The sequence below is a fragment of the Pan troglodytes genome, chromosome 8, assembly GCF_028858775.2.
Source record: "Pan troglodytes isolate AG18354 chromosome 8, NHGRI_mPanTro3-v2.0_pri, whole genome shotgun sequence".
NCBI classification, from domain to species: Eukaryota; Metazoa; Chordata; class Mammalia; order Primates; family Hominidae; genus Pan; species Pan troglodytes.
In genome coordinates this window covers 67,279,902-67,303,019 of record NC_072406.2, presented here as the reverse complement: position 1 = coordinate 67,303,019, position 23,118 = coordinate 67,279,902, and the positions used below count along the sequence as shown (strand labels likewise).

Here is a 23,118-nt window from a genome sequence, read left to right as displayed (position 1 = left end):
AATAGTAATAATATGTCATTGTCTAGAGTGCACTCAGAATAAATGGCTCAGCATTACCAATTATACATCTTGACTTGGCAGCCTGTAGTTTTATTGTTGTGGGAGGGAACCATGCTCTTCATATTCCCTTGACAAATGAACTCTACCATTTAAATAACTGTTGAAACACTGCAATAAAATGAAGACATACAGAATAGTGTGTTTGTGGAAAAAAATGATTTGGTTCCCCTGAGTTGTTTTAGAAAATTAGCACAATGCATTAAATCAGGTGTCGGGAAATTTCATGGTCATACCTACAATAACTTTTATTTTTGAAATGAACTATTATTAAATTGTTTCTAATACTGGATTACAGTTTAATTATACTTAGTGCTCTTTAATGCTTCATAAAATACTTTTTCCAAAAAAAAGACACAAAATAGGATTAGTTTCTTATTTCTATTTTTATTTTTCAGATTTCATTTTGTTTTTGTAGTTACAATATTATATGTGACCTATACAGGGAAACATTCTAATGGGAAACAAAGTGATCATCATATTCTTAGCTATTATACTTTGGAAGTCTGAATGGTCTTCAAAATGAATTTGATATACTTTCTTAACCTGTGAATTAAATAATAGCTTCAACTTACTTTAAAGGTAATAAGTAATGCTTTGCTAAGACTATTTTAAACACATAGAATATAATAAAATTTGAAATTGTATGTTCAAAAAAGCCATATATTCAATTGTTTAGTGATGTAGCCACTTCCCATCCAAACGAACACTGTAGTGTTCATTTTATTGGCTTGGTATCCCTTCTTTTCTTTCGTACCTAGTCTGTTTCCTCCTTCATACCTCCAACCGTCATCTTTATGAAGGACACTCTTTTCTGCATTTGAGTAAAGGAAGGGCAATGAAAATACTCATATATATTTGGCCACCTAAAGAACAAAGTCTAATTTGAAAAATCAAGGATAAAAGCCATTACTTGTTAAATAGGCTAGGTTCCATATTATATACATTGTGAAGATAATCCCCCTAATTAGAAAAGAAAAACCTATAACCTGAGGAGATGAAGCAGCTTGCCCAAGTACAGTGACTGCTGAAATTGCAGCACAAAACTGCATATCTATGGCTGTCTTTAAAGCCCATGCTCTTTCCCTCCCTCTCAAATGATTGAAATAAATAGCTAATGAGAAGATGCAACCAAGGCACAAACATTCCATGAATTTATTTATCTAGAGCAGATTACAACCACTTGGGGGAGAGGGCAAATATACATCCTCAGTAAGGGCACTGATACTTCGCCCAGAAATGACATATCTCCTGGTTTGTTGTTATATTAGTCCGTTTGCACACTGCTATAAAGAACTACCCGAAACTGGGTAATTTATAAAGAGAAGAGGTTTAATTGACTCACAGTTCTACAGGCTGTACAGAAAGCATGGCTGAGGAAACCTCAGGAAACTTACAGTCATGGCAGAATGGCAAGGAGAAGCAAGCATCTCTTAATATGGTGACAGAAGAGAGAGGGACCAAAGGGGGAAGTGCTACACACTTTCCAACAACCAGATCTCCTGAGAAATCATTATCACGAGAATGACAAGGGAGAAATCTGACCCCATAATCCAATCATCTCCCACCAGCCTCCTCCCCCAGCATTGAGGATTACAACTCAACATGAGATTTGGGTGGGGACACAAAACCAAACAGTATCAGTGGTGTATCAGCTCTTTCAAATAGGGTAGTGGCACGTGCATCCACATTTGTTTTTTATCTGACATGATAATATATGAAAGTAGGTATAGAGCTTATTAAGTCCAACAACTCAATATCAAGATATAAAATAAAATTCATTCTTTGAATATAAATGAGACAGTCATTTGTTTGTTTGCTTGTTTCAGTTACATTAAACTACTGGTGAATTTGAAGCTGTGATTTCATGAGCTTTTGGAAGAACGGGTCCTGTAACATTGCAAAAAAAATCATTTGAATGGAATTTATCAATATGAATATTTGGTAAATTTGCTTAATAAATATTTATATAGAAGACCTTCAGATGCACAGTTATAAAATTATGATTTTCTGATGAGAAGAAATGAATGCATTCCATAATAATTAGGTTATCTCCCAAATATATTTTATAGGATTTATTCCTAGAACTTTTGAAATAAATGACTACAAATGTTTCACTTTTATTTCCTCAAACTGATTTATTAAAACAGGCAATAGGGATCTTAACTATATATTCACAAGCATTATCAAGTCATTTTCAGTGAGGTTTTTCTATAGAAGTAATGGATTATAATATGAGTCATATAAGGACTACATAATACTATCTATGTAGGTGCCAGGTAAATTACATTGACTACATGTTAGAAAAAAATGACATTTATTTAAGGTAGGAGTAAATCTCTAAAATAATGTGGTCATGAAATAAATATATGTGTGTATGTCAGTTGCTAAAATATAAGGCAAATTCGTGAATAAATCATATTATTAGCATGTATATTGCCACCAGATGATAAAATTATCTGTGTCTTATAAACACCAAAATCTACATTCAAAAGCAATATTACATATATTTCATAGAGACTTGACACTGGTTGATGAGGTTCTGCAATAAAATTGTACCAATTGAGCAGTTCCAGAAAACTGTAACCTTAATGCACTAGCTTTGTCCTATTTTATTTTATTCATTTATTTATTTTTGAGACAGGGTCTCACTCTGTCATTCAGCTCACTGCAACCTCCACTTCCCAGGCTCAAGTGATCCTTCCACCTCAGGCTCCTGAGTAGCTGGCATACAGACGCCACCACACCAGGCTAATTTTCTGTAGAGATGGTGGAGGGGGGGTCTTACTTTGTTGCCCAGGCTGGTCTTTAACTTCTGAGCTCAAGTGATGCACCTGCCTCGGCCTTCCAAAATGTTGGGATTGCAGGCACGAGCCACCACACCTGGCTGCTTTGTTCTATTTTAATATTCACTTGGTTATTGTTATCACAAGGTCTAGAGCACAAATGATATCCTAAATGTGAAAATCTAGTGCTGCATCTTTTAATAATTAATTCCTAAAGCAATCTGAACATTGCCTGTTGACCAATACTATCATAATACTCTAATTACAAGATAAAGGGAGGAGCTTTTTGGTAGCTTGGTTTGCTTATTCTGAAACTAAAATATTTTGTGACAAGTTTACTACATTGAAACTGAGACATAAACTGGGTCGCTGAAGGTTAATTTCCACACTATGCTCCTATTCAGTAGTGAAATTCATATCTAGAACAAGGTATTGTTGCCATTTATACATTGTCATATATAAACTTTTTGTTTAAGCAAATTGGAATATATCTTGGTGATGTTTGTGTTAAAAAACCAAATCATAGCAATGCTTTTAATGTCAAAGGCATTCCTGAATAAATCTGTAGAATGCAATTTTTATTTGTAAAAGTTATGGATTGAAATTAATTTCTTCCTTTTGAAATGCAAACAAGTTTAACTTTTATCATTTATTCAGTTACCACCTTAACTAAATACTAACAAACTTTATCCTAAACTTTAGATAAAATCAACAAGGATTATTTAAGACTTTGCTCAAATCTCCTTCAATCTGCCCTGTTTATTAAATATTATAAGTTTCAGCCACCCTACTCACAACCTTCTTTTTTTACACTGACAATTTTCCCCTTAAAATTATCACGTTCGAATATTATATATAATTTACTTGTTTTATTTGTGTTGCACATTGTTTATTTCCTGGGTATTGCTGCCAAGTAAGTGCCGAAGTAAAAGACTTTTAAAAATGTGTTTACTGATATATTCCAGTTGTCTAGGAAGATGGCAGATACACCTGGTATATAGTGATCAATAAGTTTGAACATGCCTTAAATAAGTAAGTAAAATATTTAAACAATTAGTGACAACAACACAGTCAATCTTTTGTGGGTGTATATGTTTTAATTTTTTTTCTTACAGTTAATTGCATAGGCAGATAAAGAATACTAATTGTTACAATTGAGAAACATTTTAGGGAGGCTTTGATTAAATGTCTTTTTTTAAAAAAGCACTTTATTATTGGAATGCACAGCAAATTTTAAGCAACTCTAAAAATTATTTTCTACTGAAATACATATTTGAAAAATATGTCATTCCTTTGTTAGAAAGTTATAAGAGTAATACAAATAGAAAGATATAATCTTTGGTCGGGCACGGTGGCTCATGCTTATAATCCTAGCACTTTGGGAGGCCGAGGCGGGCGGATCATAACGTCAGAAGTTTGAGACCATCTTAGCTAATACGGTGAAACCCATCTCTACTAAAAATACAAAAAATTAGCCAGGCCTGGTGGTGGGCACCTGCAGTCCCAGCTACCTGGGAGGCTGAGGCAGGACAATTGCTTGAACCCGGGAGGCGGGGGTTACAGTAAGCCAAGATCGCACCATTGCACTCCAGCCTGGGCCACAGGGTGAGACTCCATCTCAAAAAACAGAAAAGAAAATTACGGAAGGGAAGGGAAGGGGAGGGGATGGGAGGGGAATTATCTTTAATCATGATCATGAAGTAAAAATAAAACCATTCCTGTGATAATTTATAAACTTTATAAATTTATTTTCTCACTCTTAGAAACAGCTGAAAAAGACAGCAAGCACCATTTAAATAGATATTTGCTTTCGTGTCCTTGTGATAAATAATAAAATTTGAAATATTAAGGTAAAAATTAATGAATTAAAAAATACCTTAAGGATAAACTATTTCAGCATCAGTTATTTGCATCATCTTAATGTATTAGGATATAACTTAGATCCACTTTATATTCATCTAATTTCCACAAATAAATACTCTACATCCAGAAAGTGAATTATTTACAGGAACTTCATACAGCTGAATTTCTTTTCGTGTAATAATACTTTTTTTAAATGGCAATCGTTACTTTTATGATAGCTTCCAATTCCAGGCTTGTTATGAATGTGCTGCATGACTTAAGCAAGACTCTATCTTGCAGAAAAAGGGAGTCCAGTCTCCATGATCTCCAAGTTTCCTTCCTCTTCTATGATTTTGTACCTTTGTCTCTTATTGCACCATATATGATTTCGCTTTTGTAGTAAAACACTTAGCATTAACAAATATACATCTACTCTTTTAATTTACCAGTTTTGTATTTTTTAAATGGACATGTTATACTGAAACTATGGTTAGAACTAGAATCTTTCATGCTACATGCTTTCTATATATTCAGGATTCAAAATGTTTCTTGTACTGTTTTCCTTGGGACTACATTTTAAAAAGGAAAGTGCTTTCATAGGAGTCTGCCTCATTCCAGGGAGTAAATAAATACTCGTTAGAACAATACTGAACTAGGTATTTATTGGATAGAAAATTCAGTATTCCAATAAGTACTTAACTAGGTATTTATTGGCTAGAAAAATGATACAATGGATTATATCTTTATCTTATTGAGAGAAAGAGTTGCTGAAAAATCTGGGAAATATAAATAAAATATAGTGTGATTATCATCCTGGAATATTCCTTAATTATCTTCTCTTAAATATTAACTTAGATATCTTGTCTCAAAGCCAACATAATAAATTACAGTTTTTTCAAGATATGAAAATAACCCTAGTTTATTATTGTATTATTTTATCCAAAACTTTATTATGATATTCTTCAAAATATTACAGTGTGAAATATATCCTTCTTCCATTTTTAAATAAATGAACATATTAAATATATGTACTATGTGTTAGGTTGTTCTTGCATTGCTATAAAGAAATACCTGAGACTGGCTAATTTTTAAGAAAAGAGGTTTAATTGGCTCATGGTTCTGCAGTCTGTACAGGAAGCATTGTGCCAGCATCTGCTTCTGAGGAGGCCTCACACACTTTTAAACAACCAGACATCGCGAGAACTCACAGTCACCAGGACAGCACCAGGCCATGAGGGATCTTTCCTCATGACTCAAATACCTCCCATCAGGCCCCACCTCTAACACTGGAGATTACATCTCAACATGAGATTTGGAGGGGATATCCAAACTATATTATACAGAAAGAAGGATTTTTTCATAAGCTATTTTAATACCCAGGTGTAATCATCAAATATATTCAGTTATATTTATTGTTCAGTTTTAGGTAAAATATCTAGCATATCAAATCCAAACACAATATGCCTTATGCATTATTTCCATACTGCTTGTGAAATTTGAAAACTTAGTTTCCAAAATGATCTAATATCTGAATCTAAAAGCACTTAAAACATTTTGTGAATACAAAATTTAAGTAGAATTAACACATTTCTAATGGTACACACATACATTACATTTGTTTCTGGCTGTAAGAACATATAAAACAAGCTACAAAATATGTAAACACCAGAAGTTATAAAGAAATACTTAGTAGTTAACAAATAGTTTTCTTTTAAATAATACATAATTGTTGTTTCGATTCAAATTAGAAAATGCCTTTGACTGAATAAGTTCTTTTTATTTACAGGAATTTGCATTGTCATGTTTCGAAATACCATTCCAAAGACCTGCAAATAAGGTATGCTATGTTTTATTTAATATTCAAGTATATGTTTAAAATTTCATGTCAACGGTTTACAAACTAAGAGCTGTATCTCAAAAGAGAATCATAAGTAGAGTGTTGATTTTTGAATTCAAGTTACAACTATCATCGATATGTTGCAATTACGTTGCGATTGTTCTTTCCCTTTATTGAAAACCCACTTGTATAGAGATGTCCACTATTTGCTGGTTTATTCAAGTACAGTATTAATTGTTTGAAGCAGAATGCAAATGTTTGTTTTGCTTAATTTATTTGCCATCCAACAAAGACTTTCTTGCCAACATATTATGTGGCAACTGTCATGCAGCAATTCATATACAGAATGTAACTCATGTAGAAACATTTGTCCAAATCCAACAGCCACAGGAGCAAGACCATGGGAAAGTATGAAGTAATCAATATTTGGAAAAACATAAAACCTAAAATCTGAATTTGGGTTATAGTAAGACCCTGAAAGAGTTCTTTTTAAAATATATGTGTATGGCTCTTTATTCTCAATATGTAATTGCTTATTGGAGTCACATAAAAGCACCTAATATTAAATTGAATTAACTTATTACCTGAGATTTTAATATTAGAAACACTGTTTTTTTTTTTACTTTGTATATTATTAGGGGAAAATATTGCATTTAACAACAAAAGCATTTGGATATGCCAATTCACTTATTTGTGGCTCTTTTCTCTTCGAAGAGACTCTTGTAACCAATGTTGTTCTGCCTGAGTGGTTGCTAAAAGGAAGGAAGAAAGTGCAGAAATATTAAAATCTGAAAAGTAAATGTCAATCTTCAAGGCCCTGGCTTTTAGGAAAACTTAAGGAGAAGAAACATTTTTTAAAAAAACATCTTATTGGCATGACTTGGCATTCATATTACAAGTAAAAATCTAGTTCATGGAGCTAAGCTATTTTTTTTTTTTGGCTGGGAAATTCAGTTGCACCTTAATCTAGGGAATAAATCAAGAAAGAAGCATTGTAGTTCCTTATTTCAGTCATGTTTTCATTCTTATATTCTCACCAGAACTTTCAGAAAAGTCAACAGCTGGATAGAAGAATTTGGAATCTTTTCAAACTCGTATATCTCAGCTGTTTCTACTCTAGTTTTTGAAGGAGGCAAAATTAGATGTGAATGCTTTATGATTATACTTTCAATGCAGGTTTCTAATTGACTATAGTAAAATAAAATTGAAAGTTAAATAAAAAATAACTGATTTGCATTTATGTTTACCTACTTTGTTTCTTTAAAAATACTCCTGGGCGTGGTGGCTAACCCTTGCAATCCCAGCACTTTGGGAGGCAAATGTGGGTGGATCACAAGGCCAGGAGTTCGAGACCAGCCTGGCCAACATAGTGAAACCCTGTCTCTATTAAAAATACAAAAATTGGCTGGCTGTGGTGACACGTACCTCTAGTCCTGGCTACTCGGGAGGATGAGGCAGGAGAATCGCTCGAACCTGGGAGGCGGAGGTTGTGGTGAGCCGAGGTAGTGCCACTGCACTCTAGCCTGGGCAACAGAGCAAGACTCCATCTCAAAAAAAAAATACCCTTAGATACCCTTAGCTATTTTTCAACTATAGTATCACCAATAGCCAAATAAATTTTAAAAGAAAAGTAGACTAACGTGTATGGCTAAAAAATACCTTGACTGATTCAGCTTGTTCTTTTTAGTGATATATACCTCAAAATAATAAGAACTATTGTTTCTTTGGTTCCCAAAATATCAGTAACCAAAACAGAAAGACAAATTGCAATAAAAACATCCCAAATTAAACAAAATAATGTTTTGCAGAGGAAATTTCTTGCCTCTTTTAGGAGTATTATTAGTTGGCATCATATAGTTAAATTACTAAAAGAATCTTTCTGGCCTCTGACAAATGAGACAACAGTGCAAAGGGGGCAAAATCCTCTTCTCTAAGCTGTTATTCAGAGAACAGAAAGTGTAAAAATACAGTAGTGATGGAATAAGTTTTTCAAATATTAAACTTATCTCTTGTCTTTGAGGTATTTGTCTGAGTATAGTACAATGAAGCCTCACCCAGACATTCAGCTCAAGAATTGCTATGACTTCCAAAGTCTTCAACCTGAGTGCTTAGATCATTCTTCCTACTGCCTGAGTGGTAGTAGGCTAGGAGTAATCTGTAGAAGTATAATCCCTGAGGCAGTAAATCTAGGATTTCTTATAGATGGGCCCTTCATGGTTGACTTTTAGGAGAAGAGGAATTATGAGTAGCCACAATCCAAATGATTGGTATGTGCCATTGTTCTACTTTTATCAGGGTAAAATGAGGATACACTGTAGTTATTTTTATTGTTCATTCTAAGAAGCTGTCTTCAAATATCTATTTTTATGTATGTCTCATATTTAAAAGATAAAAGAATGAACATCATGCTTTCTTATCTGAATTTTTATTCTTGATTCTGCTGTCAGAGTGATGAATATGTATAGATAGGCACGTTGCAAGAGAACTTCTAAGAGTGATGGAGATAAGAAAATATTTAGTATTCTCAGTAGCAGATAAACGAAAAGGAAATCTGTTGGTTACATATGGTATTCAGTTCTTTTAATCAGTGCTGGTAAGGCAGGCTTCCAGAGTGTTTTAGAATATTTAACATTCACTACTTATATACAGGCCCAAAGGACATTAAGCAAGCAGAAGGTGCCTGCTTTGGCTAATTCTATCTCTCCTATTTTTGTAATGCTCTATAATAAACAGACTTCCTTCATTCACATGCCATTTTTATTTCTTTATGACCTTTGGTTTCTTTCTGGTTGGCCATAGGAATAACTGAATTTTTAACACAGAAATAAAAGTCACTTTCAACATTGTGCTTGTTACACGTATAGACAATCAAATAACTGATATTTGAACTACAAAATGTTTCCAATTTGGAGTTCAACTTTCAGGTCAATCTGAATAACCTCTTAATTTTGTATCTCTTCTTTCCTGTGCTGTATCCTCTATTTCTAAGTCTGGCTAGCCCACATTACTTTTGTTTTGGCTTAGATGGTTCATAAAATAATTTCTGTATGCCTCTCTACCTATGCTATCACTTAAGGCTTTCTTCAAGCATGACTGCTAAATTCTTCCCTAAACATTATATAGCCTTGCTAACCTGAAGTGTGTTTTACCCTCATCATGTATACTCTATAAGTAACCACAGATTATAAACCCCTTGTCTTCTAATTGCACTGAACAATATATTGCTTTATGAATGCACTTTGTTGTCCATTGACAATACATTGTATTAGTGTTGTCTCTCCAGCTAGATGACAAGTTTCTGGTGAGATGGGCTATGTTTCTATGGGACAAGAGACACAAAACAAAAACACTTCTGAATTCAAATAAGTAAAATGATCATGTCATATGTACCTGCTTAGCAAAAGTTTCAAGAAATTAATTGATAATGTATTATAATATGTGTATTATTATAAACAGCAAGCAAACAGATTACAGACTGTATAAACGCTGCTTTTCCAGTGATCAGATGATTAGACAAGCAAGGCTACAGTGAGAGAAATGTTTGACCTATCCACAATGTAACTCATCTAGAATTTAATAACTGATTTTCTTCTCCCTATAGTCACATTCTAAGAACCTGTGAAGAACAAGCTTTAATTCCATCACTTGTTTAGAGCTGTCGTATAAATAATTCAGAAATTCTATAACAGTTTTATCTGTCATAAGTATGAATCATTATATTTTATGTAATCTGGGAAATTATTACTCTTTATTTTGTAAAATGAGGAATAGAGAATGTTTACATACCCAACTCTTTTTCAGTATTTGTTAATTTAATTTAATCTCGGGTTAAAATTTTATTGTTTTAATTTTTAAATAATATTTATATGCTTTCTCATGGAAATGCACCCCCACACCCGAAACACATACACACTAACCAAGTAAGTTATTCTGCTCAAGGACAAGTTACTTTATTAGCATCATTAAATCATCAGTGAGAATATGGAGATAATAGTTGGGGTGAGGACTTACCTAACACAAATAATTTACAGATTAAATATATTATTTTAGTTAAAATATTTAGCTAAATGGCACTTAGCAAATGCTTAATAAATTGTATATTCAATCAATGGTAATCACATAAATATTTATGGTTAAATTTCTCATTTTCAGTGCATTATAATACATATTTCATATTTTTAAAAATCTGGGTATTAATTATCATTTTTGGTTTTTAGTGTATTTTTTAGAATTTTTTAAAAATTTCTTTTTTGTGTATTTCAAAATTCCTATTTACTATGAACACATGTAACATATTTGCTGGAATAAAAATTTTAAGCTGAAAGTTTTCAAGCTGAGGGCCACCTAATATACCCCAGTGTCTAATAATGTAGATAGTTTAAGTGTCAATCTAATTCCAATATCTTTGGATGATTTTCCCTCTCAATCTTCTATATTTCCTTGTCATGAATGTTTGAAAAGTCCAGGAGGAGATGTATTATGTTACATTTCTCATTAAGTTTGCCTGGAAATGAAATTTTTAAAATGTGATTTCCTTTAAATTGAGGAAAAATATCTTTTAGAAATAGGTGTGGTGGCAGGTACCTGTAAACTCAGCTACTCAGAAGGCTGAGGCAAGAGAATTGCTTGAACCTGGGGGGCAGAGGCTGCAGTGAGCCAAGATCCATTGCACTTCAGCTTGGGTGACAAGAGTGAAACTCCATCTTAAAAAAAAAAAAAAAGAAAAATTATTATTATTTCCATTCTCATTTATTTTTTTCAATTAATCTCTCTAATTCAGTGATGGAATATTCCAGATCAATCCTCCATGCATCTCAATGTTGTTTGTTTAATTATTGGTTTATAATCACTCTTTTTTTCATTAATTTCCCTAATTTGGTGACAGAATATTGCAGATAAATTCTCCATGCATCTCAATGTTTTTTGTTTAATTATTGGTTACTCTTTACTCTTTTCTTTTGATTTGTGAGAATTTTTTTTTGCATTTTTTTACTTTACTAGATACTGTGTTTCTTCTTTTACCTGTTATTCACTGCTGTTTTTGATAGCTTTTAATTTTAAAATATTTTTCCTTGTCTTCAAGGAAATGACTTCACATTATTCTTACAGTTAGATCACACTAATTTATTGACAAAATTAAATATTTGATCTACTGAGAAAGTAAAATTTATTTTACTTAAACTGTAACTAATCCAGCCTACAACAGGAGCCTCCATATTCTTGTTAGCTAGGGAGGAGAAATAAATAAATCCAATTATATAATTGATCGACCTGTGCATTATTTGGTCTCTTTTGAATAAAAAATGCTCAGTCTTTTGGTGTTGCCAATGTTTCCTCCAAATTCTCTCACTAAAGTAGTGTCTGGGGGTGTATGTATGTGGGGTGAGGAACAAGAAGTGTCAGGTATTGTATAACTCAGAAAGTCCTCATGATCATATAAATAAAAATGTGTTAAGAACTATGCCCTCTGCCTCTTTTATTCTTTGATATGACATTCCTTGTTCCCCCAGACCTTTACATCTGAAGTCAGAGTCTCTACATGATTTGTGACCTTGATTAGGGCACAGTAGTGACCAGCACTTTGCACTGTGATGAAGTCTGAATTTGAATCCTGCTGGCTGTAAAAAAAAATGAGGCACATTCTACAGCCTTCTTCAAAACCACCTGTCCTTGCTACAAATACCTGTTTTGGTCCACTTATTAGCTAAATTCTCTGCTAAGATGATGTGTATAACACGTAAGAACTAATGACTGCTAATAAAGCTTAGAATTCAGAGTGCCCCTCTTTTTGACAATAATAAACTACAAAGTTTACTTTGATGAGGCTTTCAGAATTCTCAAAGGCATGTGAAGGCAAGAGACCATACTCTGCCTTTGGCATTTACCTATCTTACATACCAAAACACCTCTCTCTGAATATATCACTCTTTTATCTAAGTTTTCTTCTCACAAATGTTGTAGGCTAGAAGCAGAGACCACACTTTTATTCACCATCCTCTCGCTATTGATCGGACATAGAAACTGTAATAATCTCAGGAGAGATCGCTAGATCTGAATCCTATGTTGCTTTTGCGCTAAAGTAGGTCTGAAGGCCAGAAAATGCTCTCCCAATACAGTGGCCTTGCTCACAAGGCTACTGACTCACATATTAGGATAATGTATGTTAGAAGATAGAATTTGCCTATTTTTTCTCTCAGCATTTCCTCTAAAGATATTCCAATCTTTTCCAGACTGTCTAATGATCTGAATAGAATAGACATGATGGTCTGGCACCCAAAAGACATGAAAAAACTCCTAATTTTCAGTTGCCTTTTGAATTTTGTTTAGAACATTGATAACGTATTTCTCAACCATGTCCTCTATTTCCTATGGTGCATCGGTGTCAAAAGGACCACTCATTTCCAACGTGAGATAAGGTTCCCTTTTCTGATATTATTTTTCTCAATATGACCCCCTTCTTTCCTTGACTTGCTCATCCTTTTGAGTGTGATGCAATATCTTTATATTATGTATATGTACAATTAAGCATGAGTTTATGTCTTTTATTGAAGATTGAATTACAGCAGCTGTAGTTTTTCAGAGAAAGAGGACAACTTTAGGTCTAGATGAGTTGCAATATATTTTATGCAGATGGTTGCAAGTACCAAAGTCAAGAAAATTATACTCACTTTGGATGATGACATGTGCCAGGCCTACCACTACATATTCTGTAGGAAGCTGAAAAATAATAAATATTTTTGATGGATAAAGACAAATGGTATCCCAAGTGATGTGTTATACTCTACCCAGCTAATGATCTCTTGTGTTTTGTTATTCTGTCCTTACCTTCATGAGGATCTGTGAAGGTCAAACATGGAGCCTAAAAGAAATAAGCTGGGAAGCACATGGGACCTCAAAGCCTTTCTCTTCTCTAATGTTTTCCCCGTTCTCATAATAACAAGCAAAAATCTCACATAGTATGTGTTAAGTAGAAATTGCCATCTGTAGACTTAAGCACTACGGCATAGTTATATTCTTTATTACATTTTATATTTTATTTACATTTATCTTTTTGCTTTGTTTTTGCTTGCCAAAATGGACATTAAACTCATTGATGTATCTTATAATGTTAGAATATTTTTGGAATCCCAGGGACTTAATCATACTTCTTAAACATGTCTGTTTAGAGTTGTATCAGCTTTCCTCTTTTACACTTATTTATGCAAAGCCATTACAGCTACATCTTTATCCACACTCATGTGATGATGGGGAACATTATTTTATTTTGAAGTTATTTATTAAGGATTCATAGTCACCTATCATATCATCTAAGTTCATTAAAGTGATCTTCTCACTTCAAAAGCCAGACACAGTTGATCTCTGTATGTGCAATATGGGAATATAGGGCACATTTATCTAAGAAATGTATTATCTCAATCTAAACAGTGTGCAAAGCCCAACATTTCTGTATTTTCCACTTTATCATTTAATAAATAAAAGGGTACAATTATGTGACTTTTTCTCAATGGCTAATGTTTCTCTAATTTTATTTCAAGATACTATGGGTGCTGTGATATTTGGTAAGGAAGTACTTTGTCCTCTCATTTATAAATGGTGTTTGAGATTTTAGGGTTATTCTCACAATAAAAAAGTGATTATTTATATCACATTCTCTTTAAAGAATGTAAGAATGATTAATTCAATATATTTAACATATTAAAAACCTTGTTGTCCCTCATACCTGCCTCTCAAATGTATTAGAATCATTTTTATGACCTACATTATTATAGATAAAGTATCATCTCAGAATTCGTGGAGTTCTTGAGGGTCCTCAAGCAGTCATAATATAAACCAAGAAGACTTTTTCATGTGTGGATTTATCAGGCTTCTTTTTCATATGCAGAGAGAATTAAAGAGCCTCTGTACTATCCTAATTTTGTATATATAGATCATATATATATAGAGAGAGAGATCTCCACAATTAGCTATTCAAAATACTTAACAATTTACATCTTTCTGACCTTTATTTTCTTATATGAAGTATTCTGTTGTGTGCGCATGTTTGGGGAAAGGTTGAATTTTTAATTTCCTTGTCATTATGCTATTGATAATAAGGAAGCACCTAGAATGTGCTAATTACTTACTCAGAGACTATACTATTCAGTCCCCCTAACAATCCATAAAACAGTATTTCCCCTTCTATGCATGTGAGGAAAGTACACAAAGTTATACATGATTAAGAGAACTAATAATGCACAAAGGTCTTTCTCACATCAAGGTTCATTATTCTGCAGTTTTACTTTGCTACCAATTAACTGTACTAAATAGTAAAAATAGGAGGTTTTTAAATTTTGGGAGTCATCAATTCTTCAATGAGCCAGGTCACTGATGCATATTACACATAACTTGGTTTTGGCCTGTAATATTGTTATGCTCATATATATGGCCTAGTGGAGACATCATTAATAACACATTGTGTGTGTCAAATGCACCTCATGGAACATTTAACGAGATAGACCAATTTCTAATTGTATTCTCACAATACAATTAAAAGAATTCAAGTCAAACCACAGTCTGGGAGAAAGTTTTTTCCAAATAACACATCTGTAAAAGACATATATCATTTAGCATGTACAAAAACTCAAAACTAAGTAATAAAATAGCCCACTTAAAAAAAAAAAGAAAAAATGAACACGCACTTAACCCCAAAATGTGTACTGAAAAAAAAACAACATGAAAATGTGCTGAACATCATTAAGGAAATACAAATTAAAACCACAATGATATACCACCACACATCTATTAGAATTTCTAAAACTACTAAAATTACACAATTTTTTTGGAAATCAGCTTGGCAGTTTCTTAAAATCATTAAACTTATGCCCACCATATGAACCTGCCAATCCATCCTAAGTGTTTACCTAAAATAAAAAGCATAAGTGTATGCAAAGATTTACACATGAATGTTCACACTAGTTTGATTTGTAATAGCACCAAAATAATAAAACCAAAATGTCCACCAAGAGCTAGATGTGTATATACATATATAAATTGTAGTACATCAGTGCATTGGAATATTCATAATTCAGGGAAAAGAAATATTGATATACCCAACCACACGGATAAATCTAAAAATAATCAGGCTGAGTGAATAAAGTCAGACAAAAATAACAGTACATGCTCTATGAGCCCACAAATATGTAAGTCTAGAAATCCCAAACTATTGTGACAGAAAGGAGATTAGTGAATGTCTGGAATGGCAAAAGCAGAGAAGAGTAGGAGAAGGAAAAGGTTTAACAAAGCCCGAGGAAACTTCTGGGGGTGATACATAACGTCCTTTATCTTGATTGTAATGGTTGTTTCATGTTTACATACGTTAAGCTTGTCAAATTGTATGCTTTACATATGTGAAATATACTGTATAACAATTAAGACTCAACAAAGCTATTTAAAAAATACTCATTGTGGACCGCCTTTAGAGTCAGAGACATCAGCAAAAGTTCCTAAAGGGAATTCTTGAATACCAAACTTTGATTGTGGGAGAGCAGAATATGACATCTAGTTGGAAATTGTAAAAGATGTACAAGATAGAAATTATTTGTTTTTCATTGTTGAATGGAAATAAGTTATCATTTTGCCTGGAATATGTATAGTTTTATTTTCTTTTCCTATAATTAACTATCTCACTGAAGGAAGGACTAAGACTGTGAAACCTAAAAGAGAAAAGGTCAGCCTTTTATTCTTGTATATGAAATCCACCAGTTTTTAATAGCATTGCATGGTAAGCATTGTGAATATTCAAATGAAACACCTATTAATTTTCAAAAAATGCATTTCTTCTTAATTATGTCTAATAGAGAATAGTTTATAATTTATTCTCATTTAATTTAAAAATACTTTGCATTACTCTTTTGACCTGGTTTTAAATTTTTATGATTTTCTTTATAATAATTTCTTCCTATATTGTTAAAATGATGTTGACAATAGAATGATAAAATTTGATTATAATGAATTTGCATATGAATCAGTTAATTTAGGGTGAGAAAGGGATATAATCACTTAGAATCTCAACTCATAAACTTCACTTAAACATTGTGTCTATATCAAGTTTGTTTATATACAGCTATACAAAATAAATACTATAAATATGTATACTTTCAAAAGGCATCTCTTCATCATGGAAATTTTCATGTGACTTCATTAATAATTGTAAGGATCTCTTGATGTGAGGTGCTCTAAAAAGATCCAAGGAGAGTAAAACAAACACAGAGACTTTTGATTTATCAATTTTAGATGTTTCAACAGAATTGGATTCAATCCAGAAGTGCAAAGGAAGTGGTGCCCTAATTGACTTTCTGCTTAACTCTAGTTATCTGCTTCCTTTCAATCAAAAACAGGTAGTGCTCTTGGTTGAGCTCTGTCCCATCCTTTCTTGAATAGTCCTTGGGGAATTTTGTTAGTTCTTTGCTATCCCAAACTAACACATGCAATAAAAAGAACATCTGTAATTTTTAAAAGAATAGACATTTAAAAGATCCTTATTCAAGATTGTATGTTTGTGTACACACAAAACTCACAATTTAATATACACAGAGTTTCCTGTTAGGTCCACATTTCTAAAAATGTGAACAGAAATGGCAAAAGCCTATTTATTGCCTTTCAAAATCTGTTTTTCCAAAGTAAACTGAACACAGAGAAAGGAAACCTGGCAAAAATAATAGCTAGATCATTCTTTCTTTTATTGAGATGGAGTCTGGCTCTGTCGCCTAGGCTGGCTCCTTCTCCACTCATTGCAACCTCCTCCTTTGGGGTTCAAGCAATTCTCCTGCCAAGGCCTCCCGAGTAGCTAGGATTACAGACATGTGCCACCACACCCGCCTAATTTTTGTAGTTTCGGTAGAGACGTGGTTTTACCACGTTGGCCAGGCTGGTCTCAAACTCCTGACCTCAAGTGATCTGTGCACCTTGGCCTCCCAAAGTGCTGGGATTACAGGCATGAGCCACTGCGCCTGAACAATAACTAGATCATTCTTAAGGCAACTAAGTTATTGCAAAATAGCTAATAATTCTTAGGTGTGTTTTCTGGTGCAAACTCTAAAAACAGGAGTTTGATATTTCTCTTAATTCAGGTATTAGACATTTAATGAGAAACGCCAAAAAGTCTTTTATCTCTGTAAGTTTACAAGTCAATTTAAGAAGTGTTTCTCTGGATGGTGGAAAATTCGTTTTCAAAAAATGAAAGAGATCAGTCTCCTGCTCTTAGAGGATTAAATATTTTCCTATTATTAACTATAAATTAAATGTCTCATTTCCGTAGATCTTTGAACCTACTGCCATTAACTTTTGATGTAATAATCTGTCTCTATATTTGTGATATACAAAAACAATGCTAAAGAATGTAAGTCATTGAATTATTTATTCTGAAAATAAATTCTTATTAAATTAAATTGAGGGCAGGGGAAGAGAGAGAGAGAGAAAAACAGTGAGAGAGATTGTGTATGTCTATTTGTTGTTTTGTTGGGTATGTTTAGGTGAAGTTAAGCATCTCTCTCAAATACCCTGAACTGTTGAAAATTTAATAAGGAAAGCGTAACTGGGTGCATCCTTGCAAGCCAGGAAGAGAAAAAAGTGTATTCACATTTTATTTATCCCTATCATGTCCTTAAGATCTCTTTCTTCCTATATGTAGGAACTTGGCCTTTATTGTGTTCTCAGAGTTTTTTCTCGTAGAACCCTACTGTCAAGCTTCAGTATGTATGGAATAGTGAGAAGAAAAATCAATTTCCAGAAATAACTCTATGTCTGTCTTATAGTTACCCAAATATGAACATATTTGGTGTCCAGATGAGTTTGTGATCATCTTAAAATTATGTTATTTTCATATTGATTATTATGTTTACTACTTGTTGTTCCATACCGCTATGAAGTATCGGGGATGACCTTTTTTAAATTATTATTTATTTTGTTCCTTTCTTTTTTTATTTGCTTTTTACTAGATTCTGTTTTCATCCTGTTAATCTGTTTGTGACCAAAGCTAGCAAAATTCTAAACCTCTGCCTTCTGCCCAGTGGAGTAGTTATAGTCTTTTAATGCTAATATCACTTGTTTCATAGAGCATGATTTTGATGTGGCAGTATTATACTGAGGTAAAATTTATTTTTTTTCAAATGACCTCTATCAAGATTTCACATGACAGTCAAGCATTCAAACTCGTTTGTTTCCCTTCCCCCTTCTTGAAGCCCTTGCAAGTATGAAATTTTTCTAGGAATAGGATATCTGCTAGTTTAGTACATTTTACCACTGTTGCTAACAGTGGTAATGACCAAAACAACTTGATTTTTGGTCATTTAATTATTTAATTTTCAAGATCAGTCATTCATTTATTGTATCGGTTGCTGGCAATAAAGCTGTGAGTTAAACAAACAAAACCTGTGCTTTCAGGGACTGATAATCTTTGAGAGAAGAGACTAAATTAACAAATGAATGTTATATGTATAATTATTAAAACTATTAGGACAAAGAAAGTGAAGGAAATGGAGAATTAGAGGTGATATTTTACAAAAAGTCACATGAGAAATACTTCATTTTAAGCCTCATATCTAATTGAAGACTCATTTTAATGTATTTTTTAAAACATTGAAATGGAAAATAGTAAAATAACTCAATTGAAATGCAAATAAGAATTTGGCTTTAGTTCTCAGAGCACATAGAATCATATTTATTTTAAATTCATATTACACTGAGAAAACTATTACTTTCAAGACATTTCAAACAATTTGGCTATTCACTTCAGTGTGTCTCTTTGTAGTCCCACATATTCTCATTAAAGCCTGTTTCTCTCTTGAAACTGTTTGGAGATTTTAAACACTGTCCCAACACTGATTTGCAGCATGGAAAAGATTTATACTCTTGAGAATCTGGTCCTGAGGGCTTAAATATGACTAAGAACTATTGATGAAAGTCAGGAACATGCACACAGGTGCGCGCGCGCGCGCGCACACACACACACACACACACACACACACACCTATCTTAGTATTCTGCTCATGATGAATCTATGTTTTTGTCTTCATTTGATTTTTTATTTTAAGTGAAGTTGGAAAAGTCAGTGTTACTTTAAGTTTGGCTTTCCTTCAAATCTTATTATAAAGTAGAATGTGAATTTGTGTGATTATTTGATTTAATGTGTCTCTCTTTGCAATTAGCATTGATAGCCTTTTCTTTTGAAATTATCCCTAGGCACTAAATTTATCTCCTATATAAACTACTTATCTAACAAAGGTAATTTTATAGATATAAGATTACTACCTACCAAAAATAAATACATAAAAAGGGTACTGGAACACCCTTTCCCACTGTTTTCTTGTTACTCTGATACCCGGCTGCAGTAAAACTGATTTGAGTGTGCAGTTGTACCGTTTTGAGCCACATAAAAACATAAATCTCATGATATTACCTCACTGTAGTCCGCATAATGAGTTAACTAAATTCCCCATGTTACATTTTCTTTTTATTTATAAATATGTTATCTCCAAACAATAAATTAAGCTGAAACATAAAATAATTTCCCACCAATAAGGACTACAACTTACACATTATCCACTTATATAAATTATATAAAATTATCACACAACAAAACCAATTTAATGTTTGTGGTTTCGTTTTAGAATTTGTGAATATGAAAAACTGGCAATCAATTTTATTAACTGATAGCTGAAGAAAATCATGACTGAAGAATACTCTGAAAGTGATATGTTTGTTATTATATGTACCATTGTATTTTAAAATCATTTCCTTTCCAGATTGTAAATAATAATGAATTTCTATAGTGTAATGAAGTTCGATAGCACATAAAACTGCTGGAATCTATATGGTATACATTACTCTTTCCTTTTACCTGGAAGTATTTTTTATTGGTGAGATATATAAATATGAAGGTGAATTGTTCTTAGTCATATTTACTTCAAGATACTTCCTACCTAAGTATAAAGCTTGAATTGGAGATATTATTTATCTCTTTCATGTCACCTGGAGGAAATTCTCCAAACTGAACTAAATTAGATTTTAGGATACGTAGGGTATGTTCTAAGAATATGCATCCAGAATAATCATTCATTCAAAGGATCCAGTAAAAATGTATTATAAAATTCCTTTTCTTTGGAAAGCCATACAATGTATACTTATAGAAGTTCTGAAATAGGTTTTACTTTTTTTGGAGGTAATATTTTGAAACACATGTTTATTTTAACCATCCAAAAGCTTTTCATCAAGTGAAGCTGAAGTGCTTTTTAGGGCAATAGTTTAGTTTCTGAATATAAGCCGGAATAAATTCAAGAGAGTAGCTGTTAGCTTCAGTTTTCCCTGGATGATTACATATAGGAAGATAAGGTTTGGTCCAGAGAAAAAACCACTTTCTCTGAGGTCTGCAACTCCAACTTGGGAAGACAAAATATATCAGAGGGAATTCCTCTGACAGCATCACTTGCAGCTTGGTTGCTATGGTTTTCCTTGTATCTAATTGAGCTAGATTACAAATAAAGTCAACTTAGCATGTACTATATGCACTCTGTGGACAGCAATGCTCTCAACCTCATAATCTGGTTAAACATAAAAACCGACTGTTTATGGCTATGGCGACAGTACATCATACTAATTCACTTTGCAATGTCTTCGTCTTCTTATGGAACTAACTGCCAAGACTGTACCAAGAGATCTTTGGGTTGCTATATTTTTAATTAGCAAGAAGACATGTCTATTTTGAATGGTATTTTTTGTGGACTTTGCATCAAATTTGGACTGTAAAGTAATGAAATGGAAAACTAAGTATAATCACTGAATAGCAGATTCTTAATCTATTTTATATCCATTATTCATTTTAAGTAAAACATTATAAGTAAAGTTTTTGAAATATAAATATAACATATTATTAGAAAGAACGAGATTCCTCATTTAATAGATTGTTTATGTGGATGTCTAGTGATTTGTGGGGGCCAGGGGTGATAAAATTTACTTTTATTCATTGTCCTTTGAAGGCTTAAAGAAAAATATAATTAATTTTTGCATCTGTTTTTAAATAAGGAGTTTTCAAAATCCCTTTCTGGCTCCTTGAAAACAGTAAGAACAAAACTGTGGGGAAGTAGACATTTTCTGACTTTATGAGACTATGGGGCAAAATCCTTCAAAAAGTGGCTCCTTTAATATTACTTTAAAAGGTAACAATGGGAAACTCTAACAGGCTATATGAAGCAAACTTTATTTTAGCTCAAAGATGAAAACAATTGCTCACTGTATCTATTCACAACACTGGAAATGTGATATTCTTAAAAGTCCATTTCTTAAATATATTACTAATAACAGATGAGATTCTTCTCTTTTCTTATTATTTTTAAGCTATTGTTTCATGCTAAAATAAAATACTATCATATGAATTTGGTATTAAATAATGCAGATGTAGGCATTTATCAAATGAACAGTCTTCGGAACCAGGCACTCTTCTGGACTCTGACAATATAGATGGGAAGAAAACAAAAGAAATTTGCCCTCATGGCACTTATATTTAGGCAATACTGATATTTTCAAATATATATTACTACTGCACTGTATATAATATTTAAACTTTAAATGGGAATATTCCTGCCCATTACTTCAAAACACTTTTGAGAAAACACTTATAAACAAAAATATATTTTTAATACTTAAAACTTTGGCTTTAAGACAGAGATATGTGAAAAAGCCCCATCAGTCTATTGACTATGATTTCAATTTATTATCTAATTCAATGTAATCTTTAAAAATTGAGGTAGAGCCTAATCCGTTTATGATATTGAATAGATACCAGGTACACTGTTTTTTGAGGTAGACAGTATCATCTATAACTACGGATGATTCACAGTGTTAAGCAAATTAACTTTGAAGTCTTTGCATCAGGAATCCAAATTTAGGAGGCAACATATAGAAGAGCAAAAAACAAAAGGTCTTTTTGTTAAATCATGAGTGAGGAACTTCATGCTATTTCTACACCCTAATATGTGCAAAGCTCTCAAATTATTAATTAAAAAAAGAAAAGCACAGACTAAACTATTTACCCAATGTTCACAGCTTGGAACTCAAATAGAAAATGAACTAAATATCGCTTCTGAAAAACTCTATAGAGACCTTGTTCATATGCCTTAAAGTAGAGAAGAGGCAAAAGCATTTCCTTACATTCATTCTTTCAGAGGGGAGAACAGGTCTGCCTGTCACTCCTCTTTAATTCCTACTGGCCCCGCTGAGTAATTCCTCAAAGCGCCCCTGCTATGAAGCTGCCGAACTATGTTCTCCTTTTACCCTGGAGAAAAACCAAAAGTATCAAAGGCATATGAAACCATCACAGATCATAGAGACCTTACTTACTCACTTTGTAAGTGCCCTTTAAAAGTCAGGTAAGATGCTGGAAGTCAATGCTGAGCTTAAATTCAAGCCTTCCTATGTATATCCATCTGAAATCTCCGAGGAAATTTTATCTCAGATGTAAAATATTATTGGAGAGAACCTACAGGAGTATTCTTTTGTTCCTTTAGATACAACTCGCTTAAAGTATTGATGGCATAATGTAATTTGTTTGGCATCAACAGGAAG

The 23,118-nt window shown here is 32.8% G+C and overlaps 1 protein-coding gene across 7 annotated transcripts in view; it reads left to right on the top strand.

Annotated features, from left to right (window-relative positions):
* Positions 1-23,118, top strand: part of PCDH15 (protocadherin related 15) — a 1,753,436-nt gene that overhangs the window by 651,919 nt on the left and 1,078,399 nt on the right. For all 7 annotated transcript variants that reach the window (XM_054659631.2, XM_054659630.2, XM_054659628.2 and 4 more), the window contains exon 5: positions 6,472-6,522. The gene's annotated coding sequence lies outside the window, so the exon portion shown is untranslated. The remainder of the gene's footprint in view (positions 1-6,471; positions 6,523-23,118) is intronic.